We start from the raw sequence: 6,338 nt of genomic DNA, 5'->3' as shown, positions 1-6,338 counted from the left end.
TCACCAATGTTTTTAATTTATTAGTGAGAGAATACGAATTTTCTCATCAATATAAAGCATACTGAATCATAGTCTCAACTTAAGGACTCAAAAATTTCCTGCTTATAAAACACCAGCACGTGACCATGAGGAGCAGCTCAAAAGCTGGCCTGTTAATGTCTTCACTCAGAGAACCAATGTTAAAATGTAACCACACGGTCTGTCACTTTTAGTAGCCCTGTGTTCCCACTGTAATCAAACCATGTGATCATATTGTTATAAGTAGAATTTACTCAGTCGGGTCACTACACAATGATTCAGTTTATTTGCCACAAAAAATAACATTTCTGGGTTTCTACCAGTTTAGTCAGTCCTTTACATTATATTTACATTTTGGTTGGACGTTCTTTGAAACACTAATCAAAGGCTGCCCATATCCACATAGAAGCTGGAAGAAAGAGAAGTTGGAAGGCTTCCTGACATATTCTCAGAGCAGAAAATGATCTATTTAAACAGTCATTAAAATGTATTTCTGTAGTTATATAGTAGCTTTACTGAATCTCCCTTTGAAAAAAAAACAACAACAACCATATGTCATGTTGCAATGCATACATCTCAGAAAGGCAACCCTTACATTTGGCTAAAGATAAATGTGATTAGTTATCACTATCACCTCACAGCATAAAGGTCCCTGCTTTGAATCTAATCTTTCACCTTTCCGTGCTTTCCCTGTTTGTGCATGACTTCACAACAGGCTTTATTTTATTTTATTTTATTTATGATAAACTCCTAAACTTTCACGTTCATAAACTGGCCATAGTTGTGAATAAGTATCTGTATATCTCTCTGTGTTGGTCCTAACATTAACAATTACAGTTGCTTAAAAAATTACAAATCACAAATCTTTGCTACATGATGTGCTTTAAAATCAAACGCACATTGCCCCGTGAAGTGGGACATTTGTAATTTGGGTTCTATTTGGAAGTACTTAAACATACTTGAACATTTTTTTTATTTTATATGCATTCCTTAAATAAACAAAGGGGTAAAAATATTTATGCCAAATTTATTCTTACTTTTTAAATTTGACTTTTCTATTTTTGTAGTGTGTTGTGATTCTTCCCTTTAACTTTTTTAGAGATTCTTTGATTTCTCGTGTCTGAAGAACATATATGATAGGGTTCAGCATTGGAGGAAAGACTGAGGTCAGAGACAGGTTTATGATTCTGGCATTTGGCTCTATATTTGCACGTAGAATAAATGTGATTAATACTGGGAGGAAATAGATTGCCACTAATGAAAGATGAGCTGTGCAGGTTTTAAAGCCCTTCATTCTTTCTCGAACTGTGGCTACTTTAGCTAAAGCATAGCCTATAAACAGATAACTCAACAACACAATTGTAAGAGGAAGCCAAAGAATAAGAGCTGGCAAAATCCAAGCAGTTATATCGCTAGGTGTAAAATCATTGCATGCAAGCCGGTATATCTGACCATGGTCACAGAAATAGCTTTTAATAACAACTGACTCACAGAAGGAAAGCCTTGTAAGAAGGCCAGTTGCAATAAGTATAACAATAATGACAAACACCCAGAAAGAGGCAATTAAAGAGAACATAAGCTTGTGAGTTACCTTCAGTTGATAATGCAGTGGGTAAACGATCGCCATAACTCTGTCATATGACAGTGCAACCAGATTTAGAGCTTGCATTGAAAGGAATACATAGCAGAAAAACAGGAATGCCAAGCAGTCATTATAGGAAATGTGGGGTGATTAAACAAAAGATATCGAGAACCTTTGGCACCATAGCAGAGTTACCTAACAGATCAACCAATGCAAGATTGAAAACTGCAATATATTTCGGTGTTCTTAGATTGTGATCCAAATATATTGCGGCCATGACAGCTGTGTTTGCCAGAACAGAAATAATATAAACAAAAAACAGAAAGGCATAATAATATTTGATATTAGGAATGCCAATAAATCCACTTATAATGAAAATGCAGGACGCAAAAAAGTGATATTTTTCCCAAGTGCAGAGTTAAAAAGTCCATTGTAAGATTTCTGCCAAGCTTATGTTGCCCAAGTGCTGATGAGACAGGTGGCAGCACTGGCTGACTGGGTTTTGTTATGCACATGCAGTACACCAGATGATGAAGCTCTTGCATGCTTTAACTGTTTGCAGATCCCCTCAATATTTATCTTCAGGCATGATCCCATGAGTGTATTCTGCAACCTGTTTTTCCTACAATATTTCCATGGTGTGTAAAATGTACATTATATTCAGTTCAGTCACCTGATTATTCAAACTAATAACTGCTAATAATAAGAAGACTATATGTATGTGTGTGTGTGTGTGTGTGTGTGTGTAATTCTTAAATCCTCTCATACAGGCTTACTTGCTTAATCATGTTTGTTTCCATAACAAATACCCAATATCCATAAAGTCAGACAGAAAACAAATCATTTCAAAAAAACATTTTGAGAGGCAGCCATCAAGGGTGTGTATGAGTGTTTGAATGTTTTATTTATAAATAAATAAATAAATAAATTAAGGGAATTGAATGCTATGACTTTGAAAACTGAATTTGAAGCATTTATATGATATAGAACACCTACAGAAGTATACCCAAAGAACATTAAACTTTTGGATTTTCATTTGTATTTACACTCAGGTGAAGTTTCCCCATTTTATATCATCATTTTAATACAGTCCAATGTAGGCTTCTATAAACCTGGTCAGCACTTAAAACTAGAGATGGACCGATCCGATATTACGTATCGGTATCGGTCCGATACTGACGTAAATTACTGGATCGGATATCGGTGAGAAATTAAAAATGTAATCCGATACATTAAATATAAAAAAAAAACCACCTCACAAAACTTGCGAGACGGCGTAACTCGGCTCATAACCGTAGCACGTCGGAGCAGTATGCGTCACGTGATAGAGCGGCTGTGTGTATTTGTAGCCTCGCTACCAAACCAGCATTTCATCTCCGAGGAAGTTATCCCAGAGAGAAGTAAAGCAAGTGTGTAAGTTCATCTCTGAATGTTTGTAAAGCGTTCCCATGTTAAACTTAACAACCGATATATGGAGCGACTGCCTCTCTCTTCCTCCCTCACCTTCCTGCTGCTACTTCAATCGTGAAACTGCTTAATGATCAGCTGATCGGCTTTTCTGTCGCGAGTCCGTCTCTCTTCTTTGTTTTTGGCCCACTTTGCACCAGAAAGAGGAAACCAGCGACTGAACAACAGCAGCACGTTTAAACTTGATAAGCTGCTGTTAGAATTTTTATTTAATATTACTTTCTACACCAGGATCCTTTTCTACGTAGCTGACGGCTGGTAACTGTGCAGGGGCGGATCTAGCAAAGTTTAGCCAGGGGGCCGATAGGGCATTAACAGGAAAAGGGGCACAAAGACATACTTTTCTTTCTTATTCTCATTTAAAATGTCTAGCTTTTAATAAATAATTATCTGAATCTTACACCCAAAGTTTTAATCTGATGTAAAATGTATAGAAGTCCATTACTGTATATAGTAACTGTTAAGTCTAATATACCCTAGTAAGCTATAGTACTTTTTCCGTTTGGAAAGTACCATCTGTGCAGTCTGCAATTCTGTTGAAGAAAGATGTTGAATCTATTTAATTATTCTTGAAAAATAATTTAATTCTGTGCATTTTTTTTCACCCTGCATCAAATTAAAGTTGATTACATCGATTAAGCATCATGAGGTGGAGGGTGGGGGTGGTTCCCTATTTTTTTTTTTTTGGGAGTTTGCAACCCTATTAGTTAGGTTGCTTAATATTTCTGCTAAATACTCTTTAAAATACCAGAATAGGGAGGATGGAGTAGGTTTAAGTTTATTAGATTGATCAGTGTTGCTGAACTATGAAATATTTTGGGTGCAGTGTATTTTTTACATACAGGTATAACAGAATAGCTTTAGTGTTATTGTTTATTTAAACTTGAGTATGAACTTATACAAAATGCAGCAAGATATTAAAAAAACAGTTTTATTGATTAAAAACACACTATATCGGATTCATATTGGTATCGGCAGATATCCAAATTTATGATATCGGTATCGGTATCGGACATAAAAAGTGGTATCGTGCCATCTCTACTTAAAACACAAACTTATCTACTATTAGTGGATTTAGGTGCTTCTTTTTGAATGCACAACCACACATACAATAACAGTATGCATGAAGAAGAATGAGTAATTAAGAGCCTATACCTGTACCATAAAAGTAATACAAATGAGGAATAGCGAGACTGCTGCTACTCTATGTTATTAAATTTTTATTTTATTTTATTTTATTTACATTTTTTATTATTTTATTTTGTTGTTGTGACATTTTAGATTTTCGTGCTTAACTGATGGGTAAAAAAATATGTTATACAATGTTCTAATTAGCGAGAGCTGCATTATAGTCAGAGATAAACTCGGTGCCTGGAAGTACACCCAAGTTGCAAAAAATGTGATCATATTATACTACTCAATTATCTACTCAATATCTATTTACTACAGCACACACACTCATAACTGTACCCGTGAGATGCCTGTAGAAAGAAAAATTTATTTTGTGACAGTTTTAAGGCAAAGGAGGGTGGAATTGACAAAATCTAATATGAAACCTTGTATTTGATGCTTTTGCTCCCTTGCAAGAATAAATGTCCTTTATTACGGTTCTTGGCTGTGGCTGTCTTTTGTCAATTTTATTCTGACAGTAACGTTTTTAGATCATTTTGCTTTTCGGTGAATAAAGTAGTTATATTGTTTATTGTTCCAAATGAAATCTTGATGTTTTGGCTGCATAAAAGGCTGCAATACTGTGTATGAAATACTTCACCTACATAGTAAACTTAAAAGAAATAAAATTGAATGAAAGAATAGAAATCGGGAACTACAAAGGTTTAAATCTAAACACTTCCAATTTAGCCTGCACTCTAGCTTTCAACAATCTTCTCAATGATTCTTTGATCTCCTCTGTCTGAAGAACATAGATTATTGGGTTTAACATGGGAGGCAATACAGTGGCAATAGAAAGGTTTATGATCCTTGCATTTGGATGTATTACACGCCCAAAAGCATACACAAATATAACAGAAAGGAAATAAATTGCCACTAATGAAAGGTGACCTGTGCAGGTTTTAAAAGCTTTCACTCTTTCCTAAATGTAGAAATTTTTGACAAAGAATAACCGATACAGCAGTAGCTTCCCACGATAAATGCCAGTGGAAACCCAAGAACAAGAACTATTGCCAAAGCAGCAAATATATAATTAGGGGTAGCATCATTGCAGCCAAGACGATACATAGGACCATTATCACAATAGTAGCTCTGAATAATCACAGACTGACAGAAGGAAAGTCTGGTGAGAAGGCCAACTGCAATGAGTGTAAGAGTTATGGCAAGAAGCCAGAAAAAAGCAATCAAAGACAAAATGAGCTTGTGGCTCACTCTCATTTGATAGTGCAGAGGGTACATGATAGCCATGACTCTGTCAAAGGACAATACAACCAGATTAAAAGCCTGCATCGCATATAAAGTAAAGCTGAAAACATAAAAGTCAAGCAGTCATTGTAGGAAATATAATAATGGTTAAACAGAAAAATGTCAACAACCTTTGGAACCAAAGCAGAGCTACTTAACAGGTCCGTAAATGTAAGGTTAAAAACAGCAATATATTTAGGACTTCTCAACATGTGATCCAATGTTATTACAATCATCACTAATGTGTTTCCCACCACTGAAAGAATGTAAATAAAACACAGAAAGACAAAATAATATCTAATATTAGGTATGCCAATAAAACCACTTATTATAAAATATGCAGGTCGCACAAAGGTGATGTTGTTCTCGGCAGCTGAGTTAATCAATGCCATGTAAAGAGCTTCTCTTAATCTTCTATAATTCTCTGTACTCTATTGTTTGTGTAGGCTGCCTCTAGTTTGTGAAGGCTAGCTACAAATATAAGCAGAGCAACTTTGTGCTCTGATACTTATCCGGTTGTTCAGTGATGACGTGACGAATCCTACTTCCAGGCCTAAAGTAGTCTGCGTTTAATATGGCTTTTGTGTTGTTAACATGTTTAATGTTTTGTATTTTCTTCTATTTAATCTCAAAAGCTCCTAAAACAGTCAGTGATCACCGTTGACCTCCCTCGGCTTTTATTACTGCTAATCATTTATTTAAGCTCAGTTTTTAAAACCTTACGATGTAACTACAGCACAGCCCATGCAGCAGTATATGAATCACTAACCTCGTATTGTGGATGGATTATCTCACTTGTTCTCCTGGCTGAAGTTTAGTCCTTTTACAGCATCCTGCCATGCGATTACATTTGTTC

At 35.5% G+C, this 6,338-nt stretch overlaps 2 pseudogenes; both read right to left on the bottom strand.

Annotated features, from left to right (window-relative positions):
* Positions 1-1,051: 1,051 nt before the first annotated feature.
* On the bottom strand, positions 1,052-2,388 carry LOC120442352 (annotated as a pseudogene).
* Positions 2,389-4,892: 2,504 nt separating this feature from the next.
* On the bottom strand, positions 4,893-5,527 carry LOC120442351 (annotated as a pseudogene).
* Positions 5,528-6,338: the final 811 nt, after the last annotated feature.

The sequence above is a fragment of the Oreochromis aureus genome, linkage group 10, assembly GCF_013358895.1.
Source record: "Oreochromis aureus strain Israel breed Guangdong linkage group 10, ZZ_aureus, whole genome shotgun sequence".
In the NCBI taxonomy this organism is placed as follows: Eukaryota; Metazoa; Chordata; class Actinopteri; order Cichliformes; family Cichlidae; genus Oreochromis; species Oreochromis aureus.
Note: the sequence above shows the minus strand (reverse complement) of the source record. Positions and strands in the feature narration are given on the sequence as shown.